Source organism: Asterias amurensis, chromosome 11 (assembly GCF_032118995.1).
Source record: "Asterias amurensis chromosome 11, ASM3211899v1".
Taxonomy (NCBI): Eukaryota; Metazoa; Echinodermata; class Asteroidea; order Forcipulatida; family Asteriidae; genus Asterias; species Asterias amurensis.
Window position 1 is genome coordinate 21,153,635 of NC_092658.1, and position 19,648 is coordinate 21,173,282.

Here is a 19,648-nt window from a genome sequence, read left to right on the forward strand (position 1 = left end):
GCTGTACATGGTTCTCATAATCTCTCACTCAGTTTACAGCACAAACGCGCCATTTGTATCAAATCTATGAGGCAGGAACTGGAAGCAGTGCATAACTCCATGTACGTCAATAAACATTGCTTGATCATGATGACACAACCCCCTATTAATCCATGTAAATTAATTTGTCTTTTTGAATGTGACTTTTCGCAGTGACTTTTTAAATCAGCAGTTATTTCGACTGGCAACAGTCCCTCGTGCAAATGTAACACCTAACAAGAACACCTAAGCAAGAAACAACCTTGATGAATCGCCAAGTTGTCTTGTATTTGCGTATTTCTAAGCTACGATAATCTACAACACAACTTAATCGAGGTCGAACTCAACCATTCCGAAACAACTGGTAATTATTTTCAAGGACCAGTAACTAAAAAGCCAGGAAAGTTGTTACAAGATATAATTTACATTTTCAAATGCTATGCGCACCTTTAAAGGCAAAACTCTTGATTTTTGAGATATAGATTAGTTCTATATTAAACTGTATGTCAATACAGAATGAATGGATGTACTGTCGAGTCCAGACTTAAAGGCAGTGGACACTATTGGTAGTTACTCAAAATAATTATTGGCATAAAACCTTTCTTTGAGACGAGTAGTGGGGACAGGTTGATGGTATAAAACATTGTGAGAAACGGCTCCCTCTGAAGTAATGTAGTTTTCGAGAAACAAGTCATAATCAACGAATTTGATTTTGAGACCTCAAGTTTAGAACTTGAGGTCTCGAAATCAACCATCTGAACGCACACAACTTCGTGTTGCAAGGGGTTTTTTTTCTTTCCTTATTATCTCGCAACTTCGATGACCGATTGAGCTCAAGTTTTCACAGGTTTGTTATTTTATGCATATGTTGAGATACACCAATATGTTGAGATACACCAACTGTGAAGGCTAGTCTTTGACAATTACCAATAGTGTCCACTGTCTTTAAGACATAGAAACAGGAACACGCTCCAGCTATACGTGCAATAGCAACAATACTCTACCAAGATCATTCGAGTTTGGCCTTGACGGCGCCATCGATCCTCATTGACTGCAAATTCAATGCCAGGTAAGTCTTAAAAATGTCTGGAGTAGACTAATTTATTGGTTGATGAAATTTAGGTCTTTCAATGGTGCTCTGTAGAAGGGAGGATATGAAGATTTCACGGCTTTATATCCTTCTTTTAATAAGAATTTAGCCCGTCGTTGCATCATTAACTTATATTCTAAACAAGGAGTTGGGTTTGACTTACAGTTTTCTTGTATTAAGACTCCTTTAAGATTGATGCTATGTGTTCACTCAGGCGTGTCCCGTCGCCCTTGTATTCATCAATGCGGAACGGATTTTACGCTCATCGGTGTGATGTGATCTCCGACTTCTTAACAACGCCTCACCACCTACGAGTAATTGCAAGTCTCGATTTATACCCATTTGCAATAATTGTATACACCGTCAAAAGAAATGCCATTAAAAATCAAGTTATTTTATTAATTTTATTCCGTCTACATATCTTTGGGGAAGGGTAACAACAAGATTATTCGAAATATTAAAACTAAAAATACATACAAATATCAAGTTCCATCAATCTTTGATCCCCAACTGCCGCTTTGGAGTTAACAGTTGACACACCTTCGTCGATTCAATTTCCCTTTCGTGATTGATCTCCCATCCATGAGTACACACGACTAACAGACCGTGGAGCCATGGAATATCGCTACAATAAAGAAGCACATATAAAGTTCGTAAAATGAGTCACATCTAATGAACCAGTTCACGCCTATAGTCAGCTAGGTACCCGTGGCAAATGGATTCAAAAATTGTAAAATCATTTGAGCTTCAAATTAAAAGCCAACAAGGTGTCACAAAGCTTTCTAACTATACAATGAAGAGTCCTACCACTTTTAAGCTTTGTAGGTTCATTAAGAAGTCATTTCACTATTGAAATTCTGAAGGGAATTCGTCGTTTGGAAAGCTTCATCGAATCAGAGCTTCTAGGTTGAGCACCAAAAGGTAGACTATATGCAAAAGTGTCGCAGGTATTAAACGTGTTGAGAACCTTTGAGTCCTAAATACATTGATGTACCCAACTGACGCCAATGTTCGAACTCGCAAGAGACTAATGCCTAGTCTAATTTGTCATGAAACTTGTACATTCTGACTCATCAAGAGTAGATGTCTTGCGACACACGACAACTTGGGGGGAACCAACTGCAATGCTTGCACAGAAACACTTGCAGGCAAAGTATACGTTTGGTAATACACATTTTTGTTACGAAGCCTTAACACAAAAGCTTTCGATAGTATAAATAATTTTGAAAAACATTTCATCTCCTAGTACTGTTGTTGTGCGAATTTTATGCCCTGAAATTTGAATCTGAGAAGCGTTACTCTCAGTAACGAAATAGGGATTATTCTTCCTGCGTGGAAATACACGCTCCGGATTTCCGATGATGATCTCAAAATCGCAACCATGCAATTCAATTTTAAAATGTATAGGTTTAGTGCATATCTCCTACTAGAATTGAAATAACGTTTAATATAATAGGATTAAAACAGTCAAACGGCTCCAAAAACCAACGGTTTATCGTGCTTGCAACGTAAAATACATTCATTTTGCTGCTACCGTGAAAAGGGGAGATTGTGTGGGAGCTGTGTTGTCTGTAAATTGCCTAAAATGAAATGACCTTCGCTATTATTACGATGTAGTCGGCAAAACAGTGGGCTCTCATTTTGACAACATTCTCCCGTTACAGACTGGTTTATGATCCTTTTTATTGCAATCTGTGACGTTCTGAACCATTTTTTTCTAGCCTCGTATTGCCATAGAAACTGGAGAATACGAGCGCAGTACTATCGACTGATAAACAGAGGAAAGCAATAGACAGTAAGAGTGGGGTTGGGAATGTTAAAGGCAGTGGACACTAATGGTAATTACTCAAAATAGTTATTAGCATTTAACCTTCCTTGGTAACAAGAAATAGGGAGAGGTTGATAGTATAAAGCATTGTGAGAAACGGTAGCCTTGCTCAAGGCAGTCGCATTATTCGCTCCGAAAAGACGCAGCTGTAAACCCACCCGCCGTATACCCTGTGCATGGTGTGTGCGATCACACCGAATGACCCACCCGTATACACACTGTCACATCGCACGAATACTGTTCACACAAGCCATCGCACTCGTACACCACTAACCGCATGCGGAGGCCGTCAGGCCGACAGCCTTGTCGGGTCTGTATCTTCCCGTTTTAATGTGTTGTATTGAAAAAATTCCAATAGTGGACGAAATTGGGGGGGGGGGGCTCTAGGATATGCTAGTTTGCAGCTCATGAATATCTACATCGTTCGTCAGACCTATCAGACAACACGGGATGTGAGGCAAATGAATTATTCATTTTGACGTCCAATCACGCACTTCCCTTATCACGACCTTTGGACCCTATCATGCGTCCGTGGTGGTGGTGTGTGAGGTAAACATGTCTCGTCTTTCGCGGGCATTATGGTAATGAGCTGACCGTGGGAACTCTTCGCTTATTATAGTAATGAGGTCAGTGGCTTCAACGCAGATCCTACAAGGCTGTCGGCCTGACGGCCTCCGCATGCGGATAGTGTACGGGGGCATCGTGTCGTGCGATGTTACGCACAGTGAATACGGGTGGGTTTTACGCACAGTGAATACGGGTGGGTTTTTATACAGCGGCGGTCTTTTTTCGGAGTGAATAATTCGACTGCCTTGAGCAAGGCTAGAGAAACGGTTCCCTCTGAGGGACGTAGCTTTTGAGAAAGAAGTAGTTTTCCGCGATTTTGATGTAGACACCACGGATTAAGAATTTGAGGTCTCAAAATCAAGCATCAGAAAGCACACAACTTTATTTGACGAGGTGTTTTTTCTTTCTTTATTTTCTCGCAACTTCGACGACCCTTTGAGCTCAACTGTTCTCAGGTTTTTTTTAGATACACCAAGTGAGAAGACTGGTCTTTGACAATTACCAAATGTGTCGAGGGCCTTTAAGGGAGCGTGAGTTTGGTTGGTAAGAGAATAACTAATTTGTTTTGAAAGAAAATACACCGTTGTCTGGAATCAGGTAGCCTGAACGTCTGACGTCACACCTTGAGGCTCGTGAATTACACCAGATACCAGCTTCGGGCGTACGTCTGGATTCGCACGATTTGCCCTCGTATTCATTTCAAAATGCGATTCGCAGTCAATTCCTACGAACATGATTGTTTACATACACAAACACATTACATGCAAAAGGTACTACAAAACTTTCGCACGAGGCATGCAGACAAACGAAAGTGAAGTTGACAATCATCTCGTTGGACCAATCAGACAGCTATGGAAACCTTACGTCACAGCCCGCCCGATGAAATCATTGTGTCCATAAGACTAGTGTATGTCCCTGTCTGTAACCTTGCGGATAAAGACAGGGGACCAGTATTGGGACCAGTCTTTGGATCAGGTGGTATTGGTTGCCAATAAACGCAATCACTGAAACATGGTGTAATAGTATCATCGTCTTGAACCGGTTTATTGTTCTTTAAAAAGACCGGCTTCACGACAGGGTTTAAAACAAGAACCTTGTTTTCAGGAAATTGGAATGAATAATGAGATCAGTGTCTCGCATTATGGCACTAGATTGGAAAAGTCTCACCAATTTGAAAACATTTGTATGTGACTCCAGCGACGTTGCTGTAAGTATCAAGGAAATCAACATGCGCACTGAGGTTCCAATACACGCGAGATGTGCACGAGACTTGCGCGAGATTTGTACAGTCTATTGCGGAATCTCGAATCCGACCTGGTATTAAATTCTGGAGAAGTTTAGGTTGAAAGAAACCTACAGCTTGCCTGTTAAGTTTTTTGCCATTGAACTGGCTTATATTGTCCCGAAAGATGTAGAGTAAATTTATGCAGGGCGGCACTTTGTTCTTGACAAGTGTATCTATGGTAAATTATTTGTAAAACGTGATACCAGAAATTGCTCTGACCTTTCGGTGGGGCATGAAACTATAGGAAAAGTACAATAGATCTTGACAGAGATTACCATGAACAGTATGCATATCAAATCTTCACTTGTAATTTATGTATTTACTTGGTTCTGTGGCAGTATCATTTGGTGCGATCTTTACTTTCTTATCACACGCTGATATATTCGGAGCACGTGGTTTACCCGTAAGAAACCCGCACCATATGTTCAAGTTTGACTTTGTCAATCACACGGTCGAGGTTATTAGCTTAGGCTTGTCTGTACTTTGATATTAATTAAGTTTCTACTAGTGCCTGGGATGGAGAGTCCAAACAGACACCCGAACTGGCCCCTTACCACATGATTGCCATACAGGAGATATGTATGTTAATTTCCAAGCTCAAACCATAGGATTGGTAAAATTGGAAATAAAAGTTAGTCTGAAAATTCACAGCTCATGGTTGTACCAATCCTCCAGAAACAATATTTCCACTTGATGTATAGTCGAGATGATCACATTTTATTCGAAGAAACCCGAGGGAGTGGGGGTGGCGTGGGGGCAAGCGGGACAAAGACATAACGGAGGTGCCTAATTCATGATCGATCCGTGTCAACACAAAAACAAAAGTAAGTGATCTGACCATTCGACCCATGCAGTGTATTTGTTGAAGGCTAAATGGCTACAAACACAGGTATATTGTTGTAACAGCAGTCAAGTTGACATTATATAGATGATTATCAAAGAAGAGGATACAAAAAAAGAGAGATAGAAGGGTCTGGTTTGATCACAGCAGGTCGGGGAAAGACAAACTAATGATGGGCAGAGGGAGAACAAAGTAATTCTTACGGAATAACTTTGAGGAAAACAACGACATTAAATAATTCTCCACGGTCAGAGTACACTGATCGTAACATCGAGCAGAAACCGGCTTTACTCAAAGCCACCATTTCTCACAAAAGAGATGGTGCTAACGTAAACCTTACTTACTTAGTAGGCCTATGTTTAACCATAGCCTCAAGTATTACCACAAAAAAGAAACTGTCTGTGAACATTGAAAATATCGGGTAGAGGCGTTGAATGAAATGCTTGCTCATCAACTTTGTACCGAATATTCTCATACGTGAGATTAGCCTCAAGACCTAAATATAAACCCTCCACGTTTTGCTGACGTCATTGCGAAGCGAGGGGCAAAATCCTATAGTAATGTTGTACATTGTATATATAGAACGTTGTCAAAACGCTCGATTACAGATTAAAAGACCATTACCCCTCAGTACATCTTGCCAGAGTTTCACAATAATTGGATATGTAACGCATTTCAACACTGTGTTTAATTTTGTCTGTTAAACCAAAACTGTCGAATCGACAGTTTGGTTGCATTTAACAAGTTTCTGATCGTGCTTTCAACTACGCATGCAGTTGAGAAGATCGACCTACTTAAATGACCTGTTCATTTGTTGTGGTGTAATTTAGCTTTCGAGAAAAACTCCAGAAACATTTTAGAGGTATCGTAGATAAGGGTGCACTGTTGTTGGTTTGGGTTTATTTAGAAAAGTTTACCCAAACAGTGCGCTATATTAGGCCCTGTGTGTCCACCATAACTGAAACTGAAAATGGGTTAAAGGGAAGGTACACGTTTGGTAATTACTCAAAACAAATATTAACTTAAAACTTACTTGGTAACGAGCATTGGAGAGCTGTTGATAATATAAAACATTGTGAGAAACGACTCCATCTGAAGTAGCATAGATTTTGAGAAAGTGGTAATTTCTCACTTAAGTAATAAAAGACTTCTAGCTAGAAGTCTTTTATTCTTATCTGAAAGCACACACATTCCTCCAACAAGGGTGTTTTTTCTTTCATCATTTTCTCGCAACTTACTTCGATGACCAATTGAGCCAAATTTTCACAGGCATGTTATTTTATGGTTATGATGGGATACACCAAGTGAGAAGACTGGTCTTCGACAATTACCAAACGTGTACCCTCCCTTTAAAGGGTCGAAACGTCAGGCCATTTACAATTTGTTGCCATTTATATCATTGTCCTTTTGGTTTGTAAAAAAGTCAAAACATTTTCTTGGCAGTCGCCATGAGAACTTCATTGGTTTCTATATCGTGGTAAGAGTCCGGACTACTTGACCCTTTCATACGCTTTCATTTGGCGGGAATTTGAGGCTCCCGTTGAGGGTCCCTGCCTCCCGGGTATGTTGTCCCCGGGGTGATTACAGGGGCAAATATGAAGGGGGCATCTAGGGGGTACCATAAAGAACGCCGAAATTGTAAACCCACAAAAAGTTCTCTAACAAGTTTAAAGATCATGCATGGGCAGTGTTGCAAAATTGTCAGTTATTGTCGGCATTCACCCATCATGTGATTGTTGAAATTAAATCTTCAAGTATATGGTTATCGTAGGTGCAAAGTCTGCAGTAAGCATGCAGAGCCATGACATTGTGCCTTGTTATGAATGTAAACTTCTTTTACTGTATATTACAGGTAGACCAGGGGCCAATTTCATAGAGCTGCTAAGCATGAAAATGTGCTTAGCATGAAATTTCGTCCTTGATTAAAACAGGATTACCAACCAAATTTCAGTTTGTTGCATATTGCTTGTTACTAGTATTCAGCTGTTGTTTGCCTATCCCTGAAAATCATGTGTGAATTTGGTTGGTGATCCTGTTTTCATCAAGGCAAAAATTTCATGCTAAGCAAATTTGTGTGCTTAGCAGCTCTATGAAATTGGGCCCAGGCAACAAGCTCTAGGATTCAAGGTTCATTTTTGAAACCTTTAGTTATGTCATCATAAATTGTACAGCCCATGTGACCTTGTTTATAAACTAAACAGCACTCAGTGAAGATTTAAAATTGGATGGGCCTTGCTTCAAGAAATTACACCGTAGGCCTCCCTGGCAAAAATTGCAATTTTAAAAGTCAAGTGTGATGGTTTAAAGTGGATTATTAATACAGCGAGGTGTAACTGGATACTATAATAGGGTGATTACGGTAAACGACCTTTCACATAGAGGACAAATATGGAAATCAACCCCGATTCCAATACAAAATACATTAAAACAAGAGTAATGAATGCCTTCAGATTATCAGTTTAACCTCTCAAATAGGCGAATAAAGTCAGTTCCCGTCTCACTAAGTCCACCCAACGCCCACCACTATAGACCTTGTAAATCGGGCAGGCAATAAACAGGAAAACCGAGCTGTACAGACCAATTGGTCAGAGCGTGGGTTGAACGTACACACAAACAAGCAACTAGTGTTTACCCTTTCAGTCAGTCAGTGCCAGTGTATCATTCAGTCGGTCAGTTACAATCAGATCAATACAGACCAGACAGTGAGTCACAGTTAGCATTAACAATATCTCCTATTGAAGTATAAGGTTGTTAGCATAAAAACTTACTTGTTAACGACCAACGGAGAGCTGTTGATAATATAACCCATTTTGAGAGACGGCTCCCTCTCAAGTAACGTAGTAAATGGTATAGAAAGTGTATTTCACCATTTCAGGGACAAGGTCATAATATATCTTGCATGAGTGGGATTAGATGTGTCAAACAAACATATTACGCCTTCCAGATGACCCTGCTATAAGGGACGAAATGTCAGGCCATTAACTATTTTTGTCAAACAAAAATTATTACAACACAAAAGACTAATGTTTTTGTGCACGGGTCCACGGAGGAATTCCCTTACAACAGCGGACTAGTCGATGTTGTAACAAATACAGCGGGTAAGCGACCTTGCATGGTCACTCAAACTTTAAAGAAACATTACAGAATTGGTTTCGCTAGCAAAACAGTTGCTGGTAGTGTAAGCACTTCATGTAATCCTCCATATACATGAACTGACAAACCTGTAGAAGTTTGAGATCGATCGGCCATCTGGGACACGAGAGAACAGTGAAAAACATAACAAGTTTTGCATTGCATCGATGCCAAAACAAAAATGAATAACACGCTCACTGAGCGATTAACTCAAAACGCGAAATAATATTTTGTTATTCTCATCAAATTTGAAATTTTTAGACAGAAACATTTCTAGGAATGTTTTCTACTGTCTTCATCATTAGACTGTGTACAATGTATAAGTTTTGTAAATCTGTGATCTTCATGGTTATTGTTTCTTACCAATTCTGTAACTTTCCTTTAAATTAGTGACAGCCTGAAGACTATGCCAGGGCCTGTGCCAACTGTTCAAATTCAAAAACAAATCTGAAATACGTTACTGTCAGGACGTTTCTCATATTGTGCATCCAAACATGGTTTATTTTTCCTGCGTGGACATAACCGCTCCAGACTTATGGCGAAATATTCACAGCTTAGCTTTATTATAGGATTAATACAAGAGACCGGCTACAAAAAAACCAAAGGTATACTTTGCCTTTAACTGTGACAAACTTATAATAGCATTCAACATTGCATTCAACAGGTCGAGAAATAACAAAATTATATTTGTTAACAAAAAATACAATGGTGTGTGAGATCTGCCAGAGACAGTACAAAAGAGGATCCTCAAATGGATTGATATTCCTTCAGCCAACGAAAACTAATTTCCCCTGAGGGAAACCGAAATCGAAATAAAGCGTACATCCGCATTCCCTTTTGTACTTTTCCTCAGAATTTGTAGAAGAAAAAATCAGATCGCCCAACCCTTTTTAATACTACAAATTAACTCTGTGCATTACAATCAGGCAAGAAATGTTCTGTGAAAGACAATTCCGTCGGCTCGTTTGACATTTGCTAGATTAAAGACAAGGTAGAAGAACGACTCCCAACACACGTAAATTAATCAATGTAGCCAGAGATGCTTAAATGTACCCCTATTCAGGTTCAGACTTTGTTTAGGTACTCGATTGGGGTATGTAGCCAGAGACCACATGTACCTCCCCTAACTGATATCGAAGTCTCGCATTATTGAACCTAAACCTCAACCCTGAATGTACCCCCAATTTGGTTTAGGTTCCGTTTGGGTACACATTTAGGGTATGTAACCAGACATGTACCTAAACACCCTATGTAGCCAGATCTGTATCAAGGTAGCCTCAACAGTTAATCTACACCTCAACCCTACATTAGTGGTCCCAGAGGTATGTTCAGATAACGTTTAGGTACACGATTTGGGTATTTAGCTTGCCCTATATAGGACTTTTTCTCTGTACACAGTGTATCCGTGTACAGCGAAAGAGTCCTATATATGGCTACCTAAATACATGTATATCTGGCTAAATGCCTAGCCCTGGCGGCCTTACACTGTAGTATAATACGAAAAGGTAAGGCCGCCAGGGCTAGGTGTTTAGTCAGATAGATATATATCTGGATATATATCTGGCAGGCATTTAGCCACTGGATACCCAAATGTATCTCGTCCGTGCTTATGAATATAGCTACATACAACCTTAGCGGAAAACAAGACTTCAATGCAGCACCAGCCCGGAAACTAAATATAACCAGATTCAGGTTGGGCTACATTTAGGCACAAGATTTAGCCATGAAGCCAAAAACCTTAAATTATCTCGGCCTTAAAGGCAGTGGACACTATTGGTAATTACTCAAAATAATTATTGGCATAAAACCTTACTTGGTAATGGGGAGAGGTTGATAGTATAAAACATTGTGAGAAACGGCTCCCTCTGAAGTTACGTAGCTTTCAAGAAAGAAGTAGTTTTCCACGAATTTGATTTCGAGACCTCAGATTTAGAATTTTGAAGTCTCGAAATCAAGCATCTGAAAGCACAAAACTGAAAGCTCAAATTTTCACAGGTTTGTTATTTCATGCATATGATGAGATACACGAGTGAGAAGACTGGTCTTTGACAATTACCAATTTAATAAAGCCCGGACCCTCTGACTAAACGTAGCTTAAAACCTTGTAGTTGTACTTGTACAGTTATTACAGACTTCAGTACAGCATCACCATGTAACTTAATGTAGACGGAATTAGGTTTGTGCAACGTTCAGGTAAAACGTTTGGGCATGTTGCAAGAGACGTCAAGTTGATTCAGCCTTAAATAAAGTCTCAACCGTTCATACATGTAGCCACAACCTTGTTTCGAAATGCACCCCAGACTTAAATGTAGCTACAACCTCGTACTTATATAGCCCGATTTAGATACAATTATTGTGGCTACATTGCTTCAGGGCTAAGACTATATATTTATGGTTGGGCTTTTATTGTTAGTAGATCCAAATCTCAAAGACTTTCCACAAAGCATTGAATACAAATCAACATATAATTTCAATTGACCCTTTGTATGCATTTTTTTAAAATCCCATTGTTGTACACTCATTCTCAATATACATCCCTGGGGACATCTTTTGTTCTTTCTACTGTCTCTGGATTTTCCCATAGACTTTGTACACAAAATATTTTGTGGAGCGATGTTTGCAGGAGAATCGTGTAAAAGCACTTGTCAATACGTTTTACACATCTGTGCATGCTATATTTCGTGGCATTGTTTTACTCATTTAAAAAACTACAGCACCTTAGCTAGTAATATTTTAAGGGGAGCTTTCTACCATCGTTAAAGGATTTGGGTACCTTTTCAAATTGTCAATAGATTTACATTAAACTTACAGGGTTTGAAGATAATGATAGTGGAAAACTTCCCTTCAAATAATACTTACTTAGGTTCTGTAGTTTTTGAGGAATGAGTAAAACAATGTCATGAAAATACGTTTGTAAATGATTAAAATGATTTTCGTCTCATGAGACGAAAATTATTTTCATGACATTGCTTTACTCATTTCCCCAAAAAACACCTCAGCACGTAATATTTTCAGGGAAGCTTTCTACTATCATTATCTTCAAACTGTGTAAGTTGAGTGTAAATCTGTGGACATTGTGTTTTTTTCCGAAAAAAGTTACATAGACCCTTTAACTTAAAACCATTTAAATTTAACGTCGTAAGGAGAGTACCCAAAACCCCATTAAGCAGGACAAGACTCAATAATCACTTTCACCTGAGACAGGAAAATGTTGACTGAGCTACATCCAGAAAAACTGACAAACGATGGAAGAGGTATTCAAGTTATGTCGCCATCTCCTAAGAAAAATATACCGTACAGTAACATGATTTAGTTTTTCTTATAAATGTGAAATGCCAGTCGAAACATTCCATGTCGTTTGCTTATGACTGCACTTTATACGCTGATTGGTTCAGTGCAAAGAAAGCAACTAATTCTAAAGAGTTGTTTACTATTTTAAGATTTTTTTCCCGGCAAATCTAGGAAAAATTTAATCATCTGGAAGCGTTTACCATAACGTTCATCAAAACCAACCCGATCTAGGAAATATTACAATAATATGTAAACTGATTCATATTTTTATAGGGGAGTTATGCATTGGGTTATCAATCTTAGAAGTTAAGTCAAGGAGAAAAATTCTTTGCAGCTTTCGATAAATGTATTCCAAGAATCATTTCACTTCGAAGTAATTCGGTTTTGGAAAAATAAAAATAATCTTTATCTCAGGAAAATTTGAACCTGAGTAACGTTTCTGTGTGATACGTTTCTCATTGTGTATTATTCATCCTGTGTGGACATTACATCTCAGGATTTTCGGCGATTTCTCAAAAACGCAACCAACTTGTTAAAAAATAAAATTTGGCAGGTTCGTTTAATTGTAATGTCTATTTGTGTTTGTATAGGATTAGAACAATCGAACGGTTCCAAAAAACAAAGAGAATTTTGCCTTTGAATAGTTCTGTACAAAATAGCTTTTTTTACATTAAATTTTAAATTGGAAAATTAGGACTGCCGTCATTAGGTACTAAGTGATTAAAAAAGTGGTGACTTCGTAAAATAGTAAAGTTTTTCATTCATACAATATTTGGTTTGCAGTAGCACCAAGTGAGCATCTACTTGCCAGGTTGAGTTTGTTCTTAAAGAACTGTCTTGCTTATTCTATGTTTCATTAATAATAATAATAATAATAATAATAATAATAATAATAATAATAATAATAATAATAATAATAATAATAATAATAATAATAATAGTAATAATAATAATAATAATAATAATAATAATAATAATAATAATAATAATAATAATAATAATAATAATAATAATAATAATAATAATAATAATAATAATAATAATAATAATAATAATAATAATAATAATAATAATAATAATAATAATAATAATAATAATAATAATAATAATAATAATAATAATAATAATAATAATAATAATAATAATAATAATAATAATAATAATAATAATAATAATAATAATAATAATAATAATAATAATAGTAATAATAGTAGTAATAGTAGTAGTAGTAGTAGTAGTAGTAGTAGTAGTAGTAGTAGTAGTAGTAGTAGTAGTAGTAGTAGTAACAGTAACAGTAACAGTAACAGTAACAGTAACAGTAACAGTAACAGTAACAGTAACAGTAACAGTAACAGTAACAGTAACAGTAACAGTAACAGTAACAGTAACAGTAACAGTAACAGTAACAGTAACAGTAACAGTAACAGTAACAGTAACAGTAACAGTAACAGTAACAGTAACAGTAACAGTAACAGTAACAGTAACAGTAACAGTAACAGTAACAGTAACAGTAACAGTAACAGTAACAGTAACAGTAACAGTAACAGTAACAGTAACAGTAACAGTAACAGTAACAGTAACAGTAACAGTAACAGTAACAGTAACAGTAACAGTAACAGTAACAGTAACAGTAACAGTAACAGTAACAGTAACAGTAACAGTAACAGTAACAGTAACAGTAACAGTAACAGTAACAGTAACAGTAACAGTAACAGTAACAGTAACAGTAACAGTAACAGTAACAGTAACAGTAACAGTAACAGTAACAGTAACAGTAACAGTAACAGTAACAGTAACAGTAACAGTAACAGTAACAGTAACAGTAACAGTAACAGTAACAGTAACAGTAACAGTAACAGTAACAGTAACAGTTACAGTAACAGTAACAGTAACAGTAACAGTAACAGTAACAGTAACAGTAACAGTAACAGTAACAGTAACAGTAACAGTAACAGTAACAGTAACAGTAACAGTAACAGTAACAGTAACAGTTACAGTTACAGTTACAGTTACAGTAACAGTAACAGTAACAGTAACAGTAACAGTAACAGTAACAGTAACAGTAACAGTAACAGTAACAGTAACAGTAACAGTAACAGTAACAGTAACAGTAACAGTAACAGTAACAGTAACAGTAACAGTAACAGTAACAGTAACAGTAACAGTAACAGTAATAGTAATAGTAATAGTAATAGTAATAGTAATAGTAATAGTAATAGTAATAGTAATAATAATAATAATAATAATAATAATAATAATAACAATATCGAAGTCTTATATAGCGCACGTATCTACCAAACAAGGTACTCAAGGCGCTGAGTATATACAAACTTTCAAAAAGATAGGTTATTGCAGTGATGAATTTTGAGACCCAATTAGTTAGCAACTTATAAGGGTTTACAAGGTGCTACGGCGCATTAAGCAGCCACAGCAAGGAACACCGGGGCGAACACCTTCTCTTTTCGATAAGTGCACTGGTTTTTTTTTACATGCGTTATTTAACACATTGGACCAACGGCTTTACGTCCCATCCGAAGGACGAAGCAATGGTCAAGTTTCTTGCTTTAAGGACACAAGTGTCACGGCTGGGGATTCGAACCCACACTCTGCTGATCAGAAACACTAGAGTTTGAATTCGGTGATCTTAACCGCTCGGCCACGACACTTTCCATTCATGTCTTGTCAACCTTTATTCAGTCACTCAATTACATCCAAGTTACATGACATTTATTTAGTTCCCTCCTCGGCTAAACATCAAAACAAAATCGTTAAAATTATCTCCTTCATAAACTTTCTGGCCAGTGGTTTTTAGTGTTAATTAACTCTCTCCCTTATGGACACATCCATTATGCAACGTGATACCGGCCTTGACAAACAAAGAGAAAGAAGTCAAATCCTCAGAAATCCTACACCTGTTACATTTTATCTAATACAGCATTGCACTGACATAATTCTCTTTCATTTCTGTTTGATTTATGTGCATTTATTTAAAACTCATTAGTGCAATGTCAATTGACTCTTTTTGTCTAACGTCATTTGAAAATGAATGACTCTGGAAATCCAATTAAAAAATATGTTAAAAGTAGATCAACGGTATTATTACAAACTAATTAGTGTGCTAATTATATACTGCTTGAAGCTTTCTCATAAAAGCAGTTGTTCATTGTTGTATATGCTGGCAGTAAAGCATGCATTTATATTTCCGGTTATGAACAATCTTCTTCTTTTGCGATATTTCCTAGTAATTGGTTTTTCCCAACGTTGCTGTACAACCCTGGCAACCAAGCCTTTATTTGATCCTCAATTCAATATACAGACATTATAAATCATGTTTATAGCTCCAGAAACTAGCAGTAAAAATGCCGTTGCCATGCACGCCACATGGTTATTTATTCTGAAAATATTTAAATTGGGCTCCCTTTTTCTTAGTTATTTAAAGATTGTATGCCTTTTGGATGTGAGCGAAATTTTTAATAAACAAGATTGTGAAGGAACTTAGACTTATTGTAATTATTTATTCTGTATTTTCTGACTTTTTGTTTGGTATTTTTTTTCCAACTGGGCCATTCCAATACAATTTTTAACAAAATGGTGGTATTTTATGCAAAAAAATTACAGATTTCTTTTGTTTCAGCCATGACCACATGGTTGATGGGATAGGGCTAAAAGTTCATTAGGACCTACAAGTACAGCAATTTTTTTTCCAAATCTTAAGACATGACGTAAACAAGTGCGTTGGTCTGATGACCCAAATTGGATTCTGATGTGGCCGAGGACGAAATACATTCAACCGATTTCTAGCCCGATTCTCCACTCGAACAACTTAAAAAATTGACCTAAATTTCGGGTCCCAGGACACCCCACAAAACTGTTAGTCAGATCGACCCGGAAATAGTTTTAAAAAATAAGATTTTGATCTCTAAATCTGCTTCATTGCGACCCATTTCTTTGTATCTTTGACACAGACTCTTGGTCATACTAAACGCAGCTAAACATTGCGGTACCCGCTGCCGTAACATATGATTCGAACTGCCTCTAGCCACCGGGCAAGCTTGGTAGTCTAGTTGGCAAGACACTGCTCTAGAATTGCAAGGGTCGTGCATGGGTTCGAATCCCACCCGAGTAACATGGACTCGGGAAAGTACTGAGTATACAGTGGTAACACACATCGGTGTATGGGTAAAAACCAGGTATATTACGTCATAACTTTGGTTTGTTTCTGTCTCTTTCTGTTACCCTCTGATCACATCAGTACTCCAGCCAGTAGAGCCATAAAAAATCGTTATCTTGGGTATTGATTTGAGTATCATCTAACATGTGGGTTTCTTATTTTAAACTGTTTGAGTTCCACCCAAACTATGTAAAAACAAGTTCTATCTGTCAAAATTAATGTCATAACTTGCCGGCCAACCTTTCAATGAGAAAAAATTGCTTTTAGAACCCTTTGATTCTCTTCAGTTTCTATGTTATTCCCATTGCAAATCTGCAATCCAGCGTTGCTCTTGTGTATGTTACCAATATTATTTACTCCACACGTTCGAGTGCGTCCCACCCAAGGCGTTAATTTCGGGGAGCTATGAATCCTAAACCATAACCCACACTGGTAAAAACTGCGTGTACTGGTACTCAACCCAGTTTCTAATGCAGGTGTTATACACTGTAAATGCAAACAATACCGAGGAAATCCTATGTCTGATCGAAATATATATATATACAGTTAAATCAAACTAGCCCCCCCCCCCCCCCCGAGGTTGCGAAAAACTCGTTACCAACCCGGTGATGAAATATGAGGAAGCTTTTGCTTCTCCTTCATATTTGCTTGAGCAAAGCAGGAACAAACATTCACAAAATGACCTAATTTTGAGGAATTGTTGATTTAAGACGTCACTGGAAGGGCCAAGAAGTTAGCGAGGTACAGAGAATTGTAGAACGCCCTGAGGAAATTTGGAAAGTAGGGCAGAAGAACGGTGTGATAGAGCGCTCTGCTTTGGGCTGAATCTCAAAAAAAAAATTGTATATTTTAAAAACTGGTCGCACAAAAATATCTTACAAAATCATGATTGAAAATTGTCAGGTTTCTCTGGGATTTGTCAACAACTTCTTGTGGCACAACTTATTGTTGTCTTCTTTTTAAGATTTGTTTTCATTTTTTTGCTGATGTAGATGTTGAATTTATTTATATTTATTTGTTTTGATGATTTCTTAAATTCTGAGTTGTTTATTTCTTGTTTGTTTAAAGGAACATTATACAGAGTTGGTTTTGCTGGCAGTGTAAAGCACTTTATGTAATCCACCATATACATAAACTGACAAACCTGTAGAAGTTTGAGATCGATAGGCCATCTGGGTCACGAGAGAATAGGTAAAAACCGATTACAAATTTTGCATTGCATCGATGGCAAAGCAAAAATGAATAAAACGCTAACTGAGCGATAAACTCCAAACGCGAAATTAGATCATTTATTTCTCATCAAATATGAAATTTCAGACAGAAATATTTCAAGGGATATTTTCTACTATCATCATCTTTAGACCGTGTACGTTTTATTTAAATCTGTGATCTTCACAATTCCATAACATTCCTTTAATGTTTAGCCTTTGAGAAATACTGGTATAAACTAATATCTGTCGCAATTTTGAAATTCTTCACTAGGCATAATATGTAAATTCGAATAGTGACGACCTTTGGCTGGTTTTCTAATTCATAACTAAACCGTTTATATGATATTAATATATTTGTATATTCTGAAATATTATTGATCCCCAAATAATCTTTAAAATAGTCGTCTATAACTAAATACCTAACTTAAAGTCACACCGATTTGATGACGGATTTAACTCACTCTAATGTTAATGTTGATTTTGTTTCATCAAGGTGTCAAAAATCGACGGCATAGATTTCGTTGACGCTGTTTCGGAAGTCCCTCGACTTTAGATGTTTTAGATGTTGCCGCTACAGCTGTATCAATAATACTTGGAGTCAACGACGATCACTGTGTACATGTTGTACATGATGTTAACCATGTACTAGTCACATACAGTGTACGTAGGTGAAAACAAATAAGAACCACTTGGAGACTCTAAAAACACAGCCAGCCTTCACTATGTTGTCATTTGATCAACTGGAATCAATGTTTTCAAAACAGCTGTGTATAGAATGGCGTCTAAGTTGCGAATCTTATGGGCTTTAACAAATAGAAAGATTAACTGCATTTTTACATTGAGCGATGGCACTTTACATGTACTGTTTATTAGCAATGTGTTATTGCATGTAGGTCTATTACATTCCCGCTGCTAAAATATAGGATTCGAACTGCATCTATAGTAGCCTTTAGTCAAGGCGCACGCGGCACATCGGATAGCACGCCGCTCGCGGTGATAGTCTTTTTTCGTGCGTTACATTTTTGGGACTGTGCGTGCTCTCCGGTGTGCCGCGTGCGCCTTGACTAAAGGCTACATTTATAGCTACCGGGCAATCTCGGTGGTCTAGTTGTACGACAGCTGCTCTAGATTGACAAAGCTAATGAGTTCGAATCCAACCCGAACTGCCGTGGAAATGTTTCAACAGAACTCGGGAAAGTACTGAGTGCTAACACATATTAGTGTGAGGATAAAATCAAATTAATTCCAATGTAAATTCAACATCTATTAAACCTTTGCGGTGCCTGCTCCTAAAACATAGTATTCGAACTGCATCTAGCTTCCGGGCTAAACAAAGTTGCCTGAGACATCTGCTCTAGATATTATACAGTGCTTACATACATCGGTGTATGGGTTCTATGTAGTACCTGCTATCTCAAAGAATTCGAACTGCCTCTAGCTACCGGGCAATCTCGGTTGCCCATCAGGTGGTAATACCTTGCTCTAGATTGACAAAATTCGTGGGTTCGAATCCCACCTGAGTAATATGCTTGTGATGTTTTGTTCACAGAACTCGGGTAGGTGAGTATACAGTACTAACACACATCGGTGTATGGGTAAACCAAACATGTATTCTTTATCCCAGATGTCAATTCAACATCGTTGCAGTACCCATTGCTAAAACAGGATTCGAACTACCTCTAGCTACTTGGTGGTCTAATTGGTGAGACATCTTCTCTAGATTGGCAAAGGTCAGGGGTTCGAATCCCACCCGAGTAATAATGCCTGTGATTGTTTTCACAGAACTCGGGAAAATTCTGAGTCTACACAGTGTTTAAAGATACTGGACACTATTGGTAATTGTCAAAGACCAGTCTTCTCACTTTGTATATCTCAACATATGCATAAAATAACAAACCTGTGAAAATTTGAGCTCAATTGGTTGTCAAAGTTGTGAGATAATAATGAAAGAAAAAACGCCCTTGTCACACAAAGTTGTGTGCTTTCAGATGCTTGATTTCGAGACTTCAAATTCTAAAAAACTTGAGGTCTCGAAATCAAGTTCATGGAAAATTACTTCTTTCTCGAAAACTACTCCACTACAGAGGGAGCCGTTCCTCACAATGTTTTATACATACCAACCTCTCCCCATTACTCTGTACAAAGTGAGGTTTTATGCCAATTTTTATTTTGAGTAATTACCAATAGTGTCCACTGCCTTTAAACACGTCGATG

General features: G+C 37.5%; 1 protein-coding gene across 2 annotated transcripts in view; it reads right to left on the reverse strand.

Annotated features, from left to right (window-relative positions):
* LOC139943834 (AP-4 complex accessory subunit tepsin-like) overlaps positions 1–19,648 on the reverse strand; it is a 226,851-nt gene that overhangs the window by 146,527 nt on the left and 60,676 nt on the right. Inside the window, exons 3-5 of one of the 2 annotated variants that reach the window (XM_071940667.1) lie at positions 11,957–12,039; positions 1,586–1,733; positions 1,272–1,416 (exon numbers count right to left, since the gene is read on the reverse strand). The gene's annotated coding sequence lies outside the window, so the exon portion shown is untranslated. The remainder of the gene's footprint in view (positions 1–1,271; positions 1,417–1,585; positions 1,734–11,956; positions 12,040–19,648) is intronic. The other variant, XM_071940668.1, reaches the window with a different exon arrangement.